Raw genomic sequence first — 13,577 nt, 5'->3', positions numbered from 1 at the left:
GAATGAACCACCAACTATTACAGCATATGTTTTATGCAGCGGATGCCCTTCCAGCCGCAACCCAGTACTGGGAAACTCCCATAGACACTCCATAGATCATTCACACACACACTCACACACTATGGCCAATTTAGTTAATTGAATTCACCTATACTGCATATGTTTCGATTGTGAGGGAAACCGGAGCACCTGGAGGAAACCCACGCGAACATGGGGAGAACATGCAAACTCCAAACAGAAATGCCAACTGGCCCAGTCGGGACTTGAACCAGCGACCTTCTTGCTATGAGGTGAAAGTGCTAACCACTGAGCCACCCAAATTTGACTCTGATGCGTGAAAAAAAAAGGTAAATAAACTACAATTTGAACTTGACTTCATCCAGTGTTTATAAGCCCTATTCACCTGCAGTGTCTTGCATAAAAAAAATATGATTTATGTTTTACATAATATTTAAAAGTGAATTACTTAATATTACATATTATTTAAAAAAATGAATTATAAAATTAGCTTTTATCCACAGATTATCCATAAATAACATTTAAAAATATAGTCTGTTCCCTCATCATATATATTAATAAATCAAACAAATAACATAAATATATTTAAAACACACATATAAAATCATATAAAGAAAAAAGAACAGGCACTAAAATACATCAACTTATTTAAACACACACACAATAAACGTAAACCCATTCTGATTCAATGAGCTTATAGCTAATACTACCAAACTCCAAATACAGATAACTACTGTAGCAGCTTAAAGTGGTTATAACTAGGGTTGGGCCGATAGATGATGCCATCGTCCATCACCGATAGCCGATAAGACAATAACGGTGCTGAGCCGGAATCGCAATCCTCCACTCCGCCCCTGTCGCAGCAGCAACCCGCTTGCAAAAAAATACACATTGGGCCCCGTTTACACTAATACGTCTTAGTTTTAAATGACATTATAGAATGAAAACAATCCACGTCCACACTGGCATTTATCTAGCATTTAAACATACATCACGTGACCACATGCACAGGCAGTCAGAGGGTGCTTTGAGCACAAAACCCCAGAGGGCAGTACAGATTGGACAGTTTATCAAGGATGTACCACTGGATCGCGTCTCACTATAGTTGTTAAACGTGATATTTAATTAATATCTAACGACTCTTTGGTCTATTGAATCTATAAGGTAATGTGTCACAGCATCAGTACACTGCTTCAATCTTTCGCTTTCACGCTTGTACCTAGTAATTTTAGCGAAAACCTCAGATACTGTTGTTGGTTGCTGTTGGTTGTGCACCTTTTTACCAACCAAGTTTTGTGGACGGCATTATAATGACACAGATCACTCTGCCTATTAATGCAAGAGTCCCGCGGAAAAAGTGATTGACAGGTGGGTAATTTGTGTGTAACTTATCTTTATTTATTTATGATTTGGTTATGGGTAAATCAAATACCATGCGGGTCAGGTAGTGAAACGGTAGGCTACGAATAATTAATTTGTTATGAATTAATTAATTATTCATGAATAATTAATTCACCGTCGCCTGTGAACACGTTGCCATCGTCCATTGCGATGTTTCACATTAGACATCGTACGATGCCAAATTGGTCTACAACCTTAGTTATAACAACCCAACCTTAGTTATAACATGCTAATAAAACCAGTTTATCCTAAATAAAACCTTGTTTACCATGTCCTCATGCCAGTTTTACTATCAAAACTGCACCTGTCTTCTAACCCCTCCGAGTCGATCACCTACAGTCTGCATTGTTTTAAAATCTGCTATTGGAGTGGAAGTATAACACGGATTCCTATTCAACAGCTGCTTGCCAATCAAATGCACTTCATCTCCATTCACAATTGGACTGATGGCAGCCATTTTGTCTTTTCTAACATAGAATCACTGACGCTATAAGACTGCGCTTCTGCACTGAAGTAAACAGTACTGCTGCAGTCCACGGGGGCAACTATTATACACTATTTTCTCTAAAGACACCTGTTTCACATCAGCTGCAGAGGTGCTTTCAATCGGGTCGTTTTTCAGAAGCTTTAACCTGCTTCAATTGACGAACGCTTACATCCACTTTCTTCCAAATCTTCATCTTTTGCATCGTTTTTGCCCAGTATGACTGAAAGCCCTCTTTTTCCATACATGCTGTTGATTTTGTCATGGTTTCCAGTTTTGAGAGCTAGCTTAATTAGCATGTGATGATGGTGTCCGTCGCCCTCTAGAGGATGAAGATGCTGAGCAGGAGGAGAAAACCGGTCAGTGAGAAGGTGCCATGTTGTGTGTGGAGGATTCCAGCGTTGTGTCTTTGCAGTCGGTTGTCGGTTTTGTCGACGGTTGTCAGGCTCATTTGGAGTCTCAGGCTTTGGAGGATCTCAGTGGATTTCGGATGGAGAAATCGGTAATAAGAATGAGAAAAATGACACCTGAAAAATAGAGGAGCGTAAGTCGTAACGTTACAGTGACATAACAATCGTGTTTATGTTTGCTATATTTGTTGTAATAAATGATTGGTACACCGTAAAAAATACTGGCTGCCTCAATTTTTTAAGCTGAATCAAATTAACCTTAGGAGTACATTGAATTTATAATATCCTAACATTAAGTTAGAACATGATTAACTTAGTTTAATAAGTTACAAAGAACCAAAACATATGCTGTCAGGAATAATTGATCATATTGTTTTTTTTAGTGTAGGAATGGAGAAGATAAAGTTAAGACTCATTTGACATTAAGAATCTTTAAATAATAATGTAAAATAATAAACACAATATGCCAATGCAGTATAATTCAAAAACTCAAAAAAGTTTGCTGTTTGTTCAAACTACTTATTTAAATGAGCTAAAAAAACACAATTCTTGAGTTTTTTGGGACAACTTAATTATTTTATGTTCAATCCACTAAAATTTGTAAAAAGTAATAAGTTAACTTACAGTGCATCTGGAAAGTGTTCATAGTGTTTTATGTTTATACATACCATACATATATATATACACATACATACACATATACATATATATATATATATATTATACATACATACATATATACATACAATAATATATATATAATATATCTATATATCTATATATATATATATATATATATATATATATATATATATACACACATACATACATAATATATATATATATATATATATATATATATATATATATATATATATATATATATATATATATATATATATATATATATCTATATGTGTGTACATATACATATACATAATTGTAAATTATTGTAAGTGTATTTATGTTTGCTGTTTGTTGTGTGTGAGCCTCTGTCTAAAGACAATTTTCCAACCCCTGTGGGGGTAAACACTAAAGTTTATTGAATTGAACTGAATTATTCCTATTAGTATGTGATCTCATGTGATAACCATGAATTAGATATGTATATCAGTGCATCCTGATTGTTTACCGATTAGGAAACTGCATAAGACAGTCAGAGGAATACTCATGCTGGTCCCATGAAGGCCCCGCTGAAAGTGTCTGATGCCAGGAGCAGAAGAAAAGTGTTCTCCAGCAGCATTAACTGCAACACAGATAAGTAGATAAGTGAGCTTTCATTCAACAGACAAGACAATAACTCATATATTACTGTTAATAATTACTATAATAGTACACAAATAACCTAAAGTACAACAGCAATGCGGCAGAACCTTACCAGATAAAACCCAGTCATGCGGTACCGCGATGGACCGTCTTTAACATTAATGAAGAGGAAAATGTACAAAGCCCCTAAGATAAAGTTGAAGAGACGCCAGGAGCCACGGTTAATGCAGATGTCTGTCTGCTGGGACACTTGCCAGAACATCATAATGAGCCAGTGGAAACCTGAGCAGAGGATTGAAGAGGCATTCACAAAGCAGACCTTTATTAACACTGCAGGTGAATATGGTAATACAGTGAACTGATAGCTTTCACAATACTACAATGTCATGATTAAATTGATTTCTATATGTTTTAATAAATCAATAGATAACTTACAATCATAAAAGGTTCCTAATAAACACATACTATACAAAAAACATACAGATTATTTCTGTATGTTATACAGATTAAGATCTTTCAGTGATCAATCTTCTAAAATTCCTACAGCAGACACATTGTAATCATTTCTCTTAAAATCTGATATTGTTTAAATTTGATTGTTTACATTTTCCTCTAATATTGTTTTTAAATAATCCAAATACCATGTTGTGTATAAATAAGCAAATATTACATTAATATGAGCCAATTTCAATCACTTATGTACAAAATATGATATTAAATATAATGTAGTTTGTACAAAATACAGTTGAAGACCAAATTACTAGTTCTCATGTTATTTTTTTATTCTATTTCAAATATTCCCCAAGTCCTGTTTAATGGAGCAAGAAATGTTCCCAGTGTTGCCTATTATATTTACTTCTGAAGAGAATCTTAGTTTTAGTTTGTAATCTTAATCTACATTTGTTTATGTAATTACCTCCAGTGTCTTACCTTAGGAACACTCCTTTTTTTGGGAATAGGCTCATTTCAATTTCATTCAAGTCCCCTAGAATTAAACAGTTGAGTTTTACCATTTTTGAATCTATTCAGCCGATCTCCGGGTCTGGCGGGGAGCACTTTTTAGCTTAGCTTCGCATAATTATTGAATCAGATTAGACCATACCTGTCAACATTGGGATGTAAAAATACGGGACATGCCCGTACCCCCATACCCCACCACAGACAAAAAAAAATCTCAAAGGACTCCCAAAATATGACCCCAAACTCCTAAATCTGTTCATTCAGAGCAGTTTAATTGTATATGAGCTTAGTTGAAACTGTTATATGCAAATACAGGAAGGAAATTAGCTTCAAATTATATAATAAATAACAAACATTGCAAAATGAAAATACAGAAATTAAACCAAGTCATCAATTCTCGTTCACTTTTTATTCACTTTAAATATTGATTAAAGTGACTTTAGTTATTTAGTGAATCTCTCATTTTGATCCACTGTTTAGTTTGATAACAGAGCTGTCACTTTAAGAATGCACAGATCTATAATGAAAGTATTCGATTACTTTTGTAACAGTTTGTGTTCATTTAAGACAAAACTATTTGTGTTTAAAATAAAACACGCCAGGATGGAAGTTTTTACATATTATTGAGTGTATCTGTCTGTTTCAAAAACCCAAATCCCAAAGTGTCTACTTTCGTTTCTCTTCAAATCTCATATACAGAAGTTGATCTGGGAACAGTGTCTTATAAGGAGCGCGTCCGTCAGTCAGCACTGTAAGGCTGATTACATGACTGATTCAGAGTTTGCATAGGAAGGACGACGGTCGACGCATAGCTTTAATGGAAATGAAGTGAATTTTAATATTAATTTCATGTGCTTTCAAGTCAATATAAAGCGAAAGCATAATTCTCTTCAACAGCTTTTGCAATTAAATCACATTTGCGATTGGCTCTTTGATGCTACTTTCACTTTTCATAGAAATATTAAAAATACAGAAGAAATATGGGAAAATACTTTAACAGTATGATAGCGGGATAGAATAATAAAATAAGAGAGAATCCAGGCAAAAACTGGAGGGTTGAAAGCTATGGATTAGACCATTAGCATCTCACTCAAAAAAGCATTTATATTATTTTCCTATTTAAAACTGACTCTTCTGTAGTTACAGTACATTGTGCATTAAGACGGACGGCAAAACAAAACGTTGTTATTTTTTCAGGCCAATATGGTTGGGAACTATACTCTCATTCTGGTGTAATAATCAAGGAAACTTTGCTGCCCTACCATGGGCACAGCAGGCGCAACGATATTACACCTAATAATAATAACATTGCACCTGCAGTAGTCATGAAGTTTTTGAATGAAATGCTAATGATCTAATCAGGTTCAATGATTTATGCTAAGCTAAGCTAAAAGTCCTCCAGCCAGACCAAAAGATTGGCTGAATTTGGATTGTAAATTTGTGGCAGCCTGTTTTAGATAATATTATCCCAATAATATCATAAATATGATATACTGTAAGGGGCTGTACCAATATATTTTATATTACTTGTTTCATATAACCGTTTTATATCAGCTAAAGTAGATGTTCAGTTATTCAGAAGAGTAGGAAACTCTCATCTCTCTTTTTTACTTAAAAAAATAAATAAAAAATAGTCTCTTTTAGTTATTATCATTGTTATATATATATATATTTTATAGAACTTAAATTAGGGCTGGGCGATAAAATCGATATTGGTATTTATTATGCGAACACCATAATCAATGTCGATAATAAAAAAAGTTCGGTATGTAGTTTTGGTATGAAGGCAATAGCTTTATCAATGTGGCTGCTGAGCATGTACCTTGGAAGCAACGCCAATAAGCTTAGGGTGTCAGTTTGTCATTTTCAATAGAGGCGTGCACGATGCGTACATGGGATTGAAATGCTCACGGCGTGCAAGCGGCGCGCATTTAACGCTCACGCATTTTCCAGGTACAACTAGTTGAAAAACATCTAAACTTTTCCGAATGCCCCGAGTGCTAGAACTAACCAATCTGCTTCACACTTTGTATGGAATATACACATTTCAGTAATAATGGCAGCTTGTCATTTCAGGTCAGAATAACAACACATGTGAAAATTAGTGCCGTATAGCAGCAATGAAGAGATTGTAAATAAAAGATGATGCATGTCGCAAGAGTGGCTTTTGGTTTCTTTTCTAATGCATCCCAGCCCGTGGCTCCCCATCTGAACGATTTTAGCATAGGGTTAATGTAGTCATTCAACTTCACAATCTGTAATGTTGCAATATGTATTTGAATAATAATGGTTAGTTCCTTTACTTAAAAACTCAGATTTGATCAATATAATTAGTTTTGTTTATAGAGTTTGTGGTTTACTGTATCATTATTATTGACACCTTACAGATATTAATCTATCTTTACCATTGCACACACTTTGTAACATTTTATTAATCAAGTTTAAGTATCTCTTTAACACTTATGTTTATTTTATTATAAAGAGATGAGATATTTTGTTTAAATATTTTTGTTTTTGACAATTAAAACCTTAGTATTGTTAGTAATGCCTTAGTAATGTTGGTAAATTAAAATAATGTGGTTAAATAACCAAAATAATCTATTATTATTATTATTATCTATTATCTATTAATATATTATTTCTAAATATATTGTAAAATATTCAATAATTATCGATAGCAAATGATATGAAACATGATATCTTGATCTATTTATTTTTTTTCGCAATATCGCTTAGCCCTAACTTAAATGTATATGTATGTGACGAGATTTGTTCCGGGTTGGAAGGGTTACACAAAAAGTTAAAAGCTATCTTTATTGTGTTTCATGTCTGACATGTATGTGAGAAAAAAATATGTTAAAACTCAAGTGTTTAACTCTAGATGACTTAAAACTTCTAGGTGAAAAAAATAACGGAGTGTTCCTTTGAATCATTGGTGTGCAATGGCAAATCGCTAAAAAAGGCTGTCTTGCAAAACTATCTGTATGAAAACATTATTGATATGAAAGCTCACCCAGGACTCCACAGGGTCCACCAGTGAAAGGTGCTGCAAAAGAGCATCAAGCTGGTCACTCTGGCACTCAGCATGCCTGCTCTCCATATGAACTGGCACAGCACTGCAGCAGGAGTCATGTGCAGATGAGCGGGACGCAGCAGAAAACATGAGCGGCTGTACAGGACCACAAACCACGACACATACAGCAGACTCAGCCCGATGCATAAGACCACTGTAGAGAGAGAGAGAGAGAGAGAGATTCAGGGAATAAACAACCTCCTGTGACTGTGTGAAACTGATTCATTATGCCATACATCTGAGTGAAACAGGATCAAATATAGGGCAGGGCTTGGTTTTGTCCATGAGTAATTGATTGGATCATTGCTGTTGCTTTTTTTGTGTGATGCTATCTGAGTGACAAGTTGCCCAGCCCGCATCATCAGAGAACACGTGAACAAAAGTTACTTTGATTAAAGATTAAAGCTTTACAAACAGCTTGTGTCGATGTGTAAACCATCTTTTGAGTTAAAAAAACAGTCAGGATTTACTTTGAATTTTTTTAAGAATTTATAGAATAGAAGTCTTTAAATGAAATAAGCATAATTTATTCCAAAATGCAAAATATTTTTTTTGCATGAAGACAAAAATAACATATCTCTATTATTAAATCTGCTATAACAAGTATTCATGTATATTGACATCTATTTACATATTTAATTACATTTTTATTATTCATTTCAATCAAAATGTGAATCATTTATTTAATTCATTTGAATTATATTTTGTATTTATTAATTATATCTATATTTATTTTAATCCCACCTAATTTACATTTTGGTTTGCTTGTTTTTTTTTGTAAACCAATTTTTTTTATATAAATCTTAATCTACTTATCTTAATAGAATATCTGATAATGCATTCTGAATTAAATGATAAAATTATTAAGCAAATACTTTCATTTATTTTTTTATTTTTAATGCATTTTTTCCAATGAGTTCCATGAACTCCCTTACGGACCTGTTCTAGTTAATTTACAGCTATTGGCACCATTATTTAATGCTGAAAGAAAATCATGTCTTAACACATTTCACCACTGACACAACTGTGGTAGTTGTTGTAGGAGTAAGAACACAGAGAACAGACAGCATGAGGCAGAAAAAAAGAGAAACTTCTTAATTCCACTTCATTTATTTGTCATGCCAGAAGAAGACAGTAACCCAATTTAATAATCTGCATTGCTCCTGGCAGATTATGGTAATTAACAGCTTCATCTATGTATTTGCAGTTTTTACATTGTCAGTAGGTCATTTTTACACTCCCATCTGTGCTTTTATGAGATCATGCTTATTTCTCCTATTTAATCCATTTTGGCCCTATGAGGTTACATTCATTTCTAAAAACCAAAAAATGCTCAGCATATATAAATAATGTAGGATAAAAACTGATTATTCTATAAAATATTCACATTTAAAAAATAAAAATAAAAAAAATGATTTTATGGTGACTTTAGTATAAAAACATTTATCTAAGCCTTTCCTGTATACTGCACACTCACTCATTCAGCCATAAACACTGAATATTTTACTGCTTCAACAGAAAACTTTTGTACCTGGTGACAGAAGGCCAGGGTGAAGGGTGAATAAACTGTAGGTCTGCAGTAAACTCTGAGGCAGACTGAGAGTCAGGGCTTCGATCAGACAGAGAACAGAAACATCTGCTTGCTGTATCAGAACTGCACCAAACTGAACCTGCTCAGGCTGAGACTTCATGCAGCTCCACAACCTGAAAACATAAAACAAACACACCACACACACACACAACACACACACACACACACACACACACACACACACACACAAACACACACAAACACACACAAACACACACACACACACACACATCTCAGAAATTATTAACAGCCTCTTGTATGATCAAACATATTGGGCAAATCCAATGAAACTTGTCAGGAATATTGCACAACAAGTACACCTCTGTGCAAAAATACATTTAAATATATTTGTTAATGTTGTTGAAAGATTTCTTATTCACCAAAGCCTATTTAATTTAATAAAAACGCAGTAAATCAGAAATATTGGGACTATTTAAAATGTAGTATGCATATTAATATATTAATAGTAAAAATGTATAATATTTTTATGGGTGTGTTTATATTAATATAAAATATTATCAATTTCCGAAATGGTAAAGTAGAATTTTCTGCATCATTACTCAAATCTTCAGTCTTTAATTTCATATGAATCTTCAAAAATCATACTAATATGTTGATTTGATGTAAAAGAAGACAAAAATATTTTCTAACAAAAAGAATTAGAAATAAAAATATTTTTAGTCCAATTTATTAAATAATAATAATAATAATAATAATAATAATAACAACAGTAATAATAAAACAGTATTGGCAGTGTTTGTTTTATTTATCAAATGTGTTTATTTAAGACAAGCTTAAAATAAAATAATATTTTCTGAATTAAAACCAAAAACATACTATAATATAGTAATAAAAATTGCAACGGAGTTTTAAAAATTAAAGGAAATTACACACAAACAAAAATTAAAGAAGTATTTTCAAAAACAGAGAATTTCTGTATTTTGGATAAACAATTACTGCAAATTAACCTTAATTCTCTTAAAAATAGATTTAATTGATTATGCAATTTACATAATAGTACTTATTTTACTTTATTGTACTTTAAATAACAAATATAATAAATAAATAAATAACATTTAAATAAAAAATTTTTTTAAAATACTTTTGTCTTGATTTTGCCTGGGAAAATTAGGCTTTCATTAATTCACATGTTTTATTCTATTGAAGCACTCTTGAATTCAAATCTCTATATAGTGTTTTTGACCTGTGGTAGACGCCCAGATGCAGACAGTGCAGCAGGATGACTGAAGGCTTGGGTCTTTCTTCATCAGTGATGTACCACTTGAGACTGAGCATCTGAACAGCAGAGACGGGCAAACACAGAGCCGCAGTCAGCCACGCCAGCAGCTCCTGACCTGTACTGAGGTAGTGTGTGAAGCACAGCACCACTGAAGAACAAAAATACTTTAACAGTTAGATTTGAGACAATGCTGCTGTGCAAGTTTGTTTGGAAATTCAACAAGTTACTTTTATTGCTATTTTGTGGAGAAAGAGTCTAGCTGATATATTTTTGGCCAACACTCTAATCACAGTCTATTCTATTTATCCGTGTTATCTTCTGTTCCTTTAAAATCACTTTATTAGGTATTTTCTATCCTATCTTTCAAATGTATACACCTAGTGTCAGGGGCGGAATTAGTGATTTGGGGGCCATAAGCAATTCTAGCCATGTGGCCCAAATGTCCTAATATTCACCCTTTGTATTTATTTATTTGTTTGTTTGTTTATTTGTTTTTGTTGCTGACTGTAACTTATGTCACTCAATCTTCTTTTGTATATTTTTTCTCAAAATAATAATAAAAAAACTACAAATAATAAATGGTTTCATTTTTAAAGATAAACCTTTTATCTGATTTGGCTGCTGGACTGCTCCATTATTGGGGGTGGAGGACAAATTTTCGCAGACGTAATAATTATGATGCAATTTTATTTATTAGATAAAATATGACAAAAAAACAATGTTATAAATAAATAATTTATAGGTATATTTTATACTTCTAAGTATTTATTGGGGGGCCCCAAATTTCCTGGGGCCCTAAGCGGCTGCTTACCTCGCTTATTGGTTAAATGCGTCCCTGCCTAGTGTTTACAATGATGGATGGATGGATGGATGGAAAGTCACTTTCTAATCATTATCTTATCTATTTCAATTCTATCTTTTTAAAAAAAATGCTTAGTATTTTTTCTCTATTACTTCAGGGTTAGGGTAATCCCATAAATATTTCTAAATAAATAAACAAATGTTTTCCCAGTGATGGGTTGCAGCTGGAAGGGCATTCGCTGTCTAAAACATATGCTGGATAAGTTCACAGTTCATTTTGCTGTGGCGACCCCAGATTAATAAAGGGACTAAGCTGAAGAAAAATTAATGAATAAACAAACATTTTCTAATCGCTATGAGCCACTAATCTATGTACATGTATTTTCTATTCAGTATTTTTTATTTTAAATAATCTATAATCAAGTACCCTATTCTCTATTAGGTTTTCTTTATATGCATTTTGTATTAAAAACTTGATCTACTTACACTTACATTTCTTATTCTATTTTTTTTTCTTTAAAAGGTTAGTTTGTAACTATAAAATCTATCTATCTATCTATCTATCTATCTATCTATCTATCTATCTATCTATCTATCTATCTATCTATCTATCTATCTATCTATCTATCTATCTGTCTGTCTGTCTGTCTGTCATTACTATATTATTTAAATAATTCTGTTGTTGATTGGACTTCTGTTGTTAAATGTAATTATAACAACCACGTAATAATTAAAGACACCTATTTGAATGCACAAACGAATGGTCTGTTTTGGACATTGTAATTATGTCAGTATTTATGAAAGTTATGAGTGTTGTTCATCCCCCTCTTTCTTCTCGTGTGTATAATGTGAAGCATCTGTGTGACAGAACACGCCTCCTGCAGCTCTCCATTCATGAAAAGGGCGCTCAAAATCACACCATAACGTGCAACAAATCTAAACTTATATTCTCATAAGAAAACCGAACATGCTAAAAACCACCTCCACAAAACTGCCAAATGTGTTTAGTAAGCACACACAGCGCTTTGAATGTAGGGATGATTCAGAAAGTAACTTACGTGCTGCCTTTTCCAATAAAACAATGACTACGGAAAATGTGTAGAGACATACGTGACTCCATGTGTTTTCACTTCCCTTTCGATTCTGCATCGTTGTACAATTCTGCCGTTTTAAAAACTTTTTGTGGTGTTTGTTCGCCTGTGAGAGGACAGCGAGCCTCTGTGCTAAGCGTGCTTTGTGCTCCTGTGAACAGTTTTTTGGAGGCTGCCGCTCAATATGTGACGTCACAGCATCAGCAAAATATGAAATATTTGAACAGTTTGATGAAGGCCAGCAAATGTGTCCTTGTAAATAGACTTCTGACTCCTATACTTGTACATTTTATGGTCAGTAAACAGTAGTTTGTTTGTTTGTTTGTTTGTTTGTTTGTTTGTTTGTTTGTTCCTTGTTTTTGAGATATGCCCGTATTAATTTTTTTAGTCAGATTTCTTGTGCTGAGACCATGCACTGCTTGTAGCTTTTACGTTATTACATGACATAAAGAACTTCGCTCATTCATTCATTTTCCTTTGGCATAGTCCCTTTATTCATCCGGGGCCATCACAGCAGAATGAACCGCCAACTTATGTATATATCATCATAAATGATATACATCATTTATAGGTATAATTTATACTTCTAGGTATTTATTTTGGGGCCTTCAGATTTCCTGTAGCCCAGCGGCTGGTTATCTTGTTTATTGTTAAAATCCGCCCCTGCTTATGTTTTACACAGCAGATGCCCTTCCAGCGGCAACTCAGCACTGGGAAACACCCATACACTCTCACATACACTACGGCCAATTTAGTTTATCCAATTCACCTAAATCGCATGTCTTTGGACAGTGGGAGAAACCAGAGCACATAGAGGAAACCTGAGGGGAAACTCCACACAGCTGGGACTCGAACCAGTGACCTTCTTGCTGTGAGGCGACAGTACTAACCACTGAGTCACCGTGTCACCCCGACCTAAAGAAATAATTATATTAATTATAATAATTAAATGTAATTAAAATTATATTAATCTTACTGCCCAAATGTAGCATGTCTATAAATGCAAGTGTTTTGATTAAACCGCTGTCTCTAATTCTAAGATTAGCTCTAAATCTAATTTCCAAAACCAAGTTCATCAATGTCCTAAAAAATACTTTTAACTTTATTCTCAAGAAGGCTGTAATATTTATATTTGTAAGCACATTTTTTTACAATCCTTTATCAGTTTCTTTGCCTGTGATCAGTTTCTTTGTAAATTTGCATAATTTGTTGCTTTTTCAGTCCCCCATCTCTCTTATATAT

At 33.4% G+C, this 13,577-nt stretch overlaps 1 pseudogene; it reads right to left on the bottom strand.

The window, feature by feature from the left end:
• Nucleotides 1-1,711: 1,711 nt before the first annotated feature.
• Nucleotides 1,712-12,483, bottom strand: LOC130244968 (XK-related protein 5-like; annotated as a pseudogene).
• Nucleotides 12,484-13,577: the final 1,094 nt, after the last annotated feature.

This window comes from Danio aesculapii, chromosome 17 (genome assembly GCF_903798145.1).
Source record: "Danio aesculapii chromosome 17, fDanAes4.1, whole genome shotgun sequence".
Classification (NCBI taxonomy): Eukaryota; Metazoa; Chordata; class Actinopteri; order Cypriniformes; family Danionidae; genus Danio; species Danio aesculapii.
This window is presented reverse-complemented; position numbering and strand designations above follow the sequence as displayed.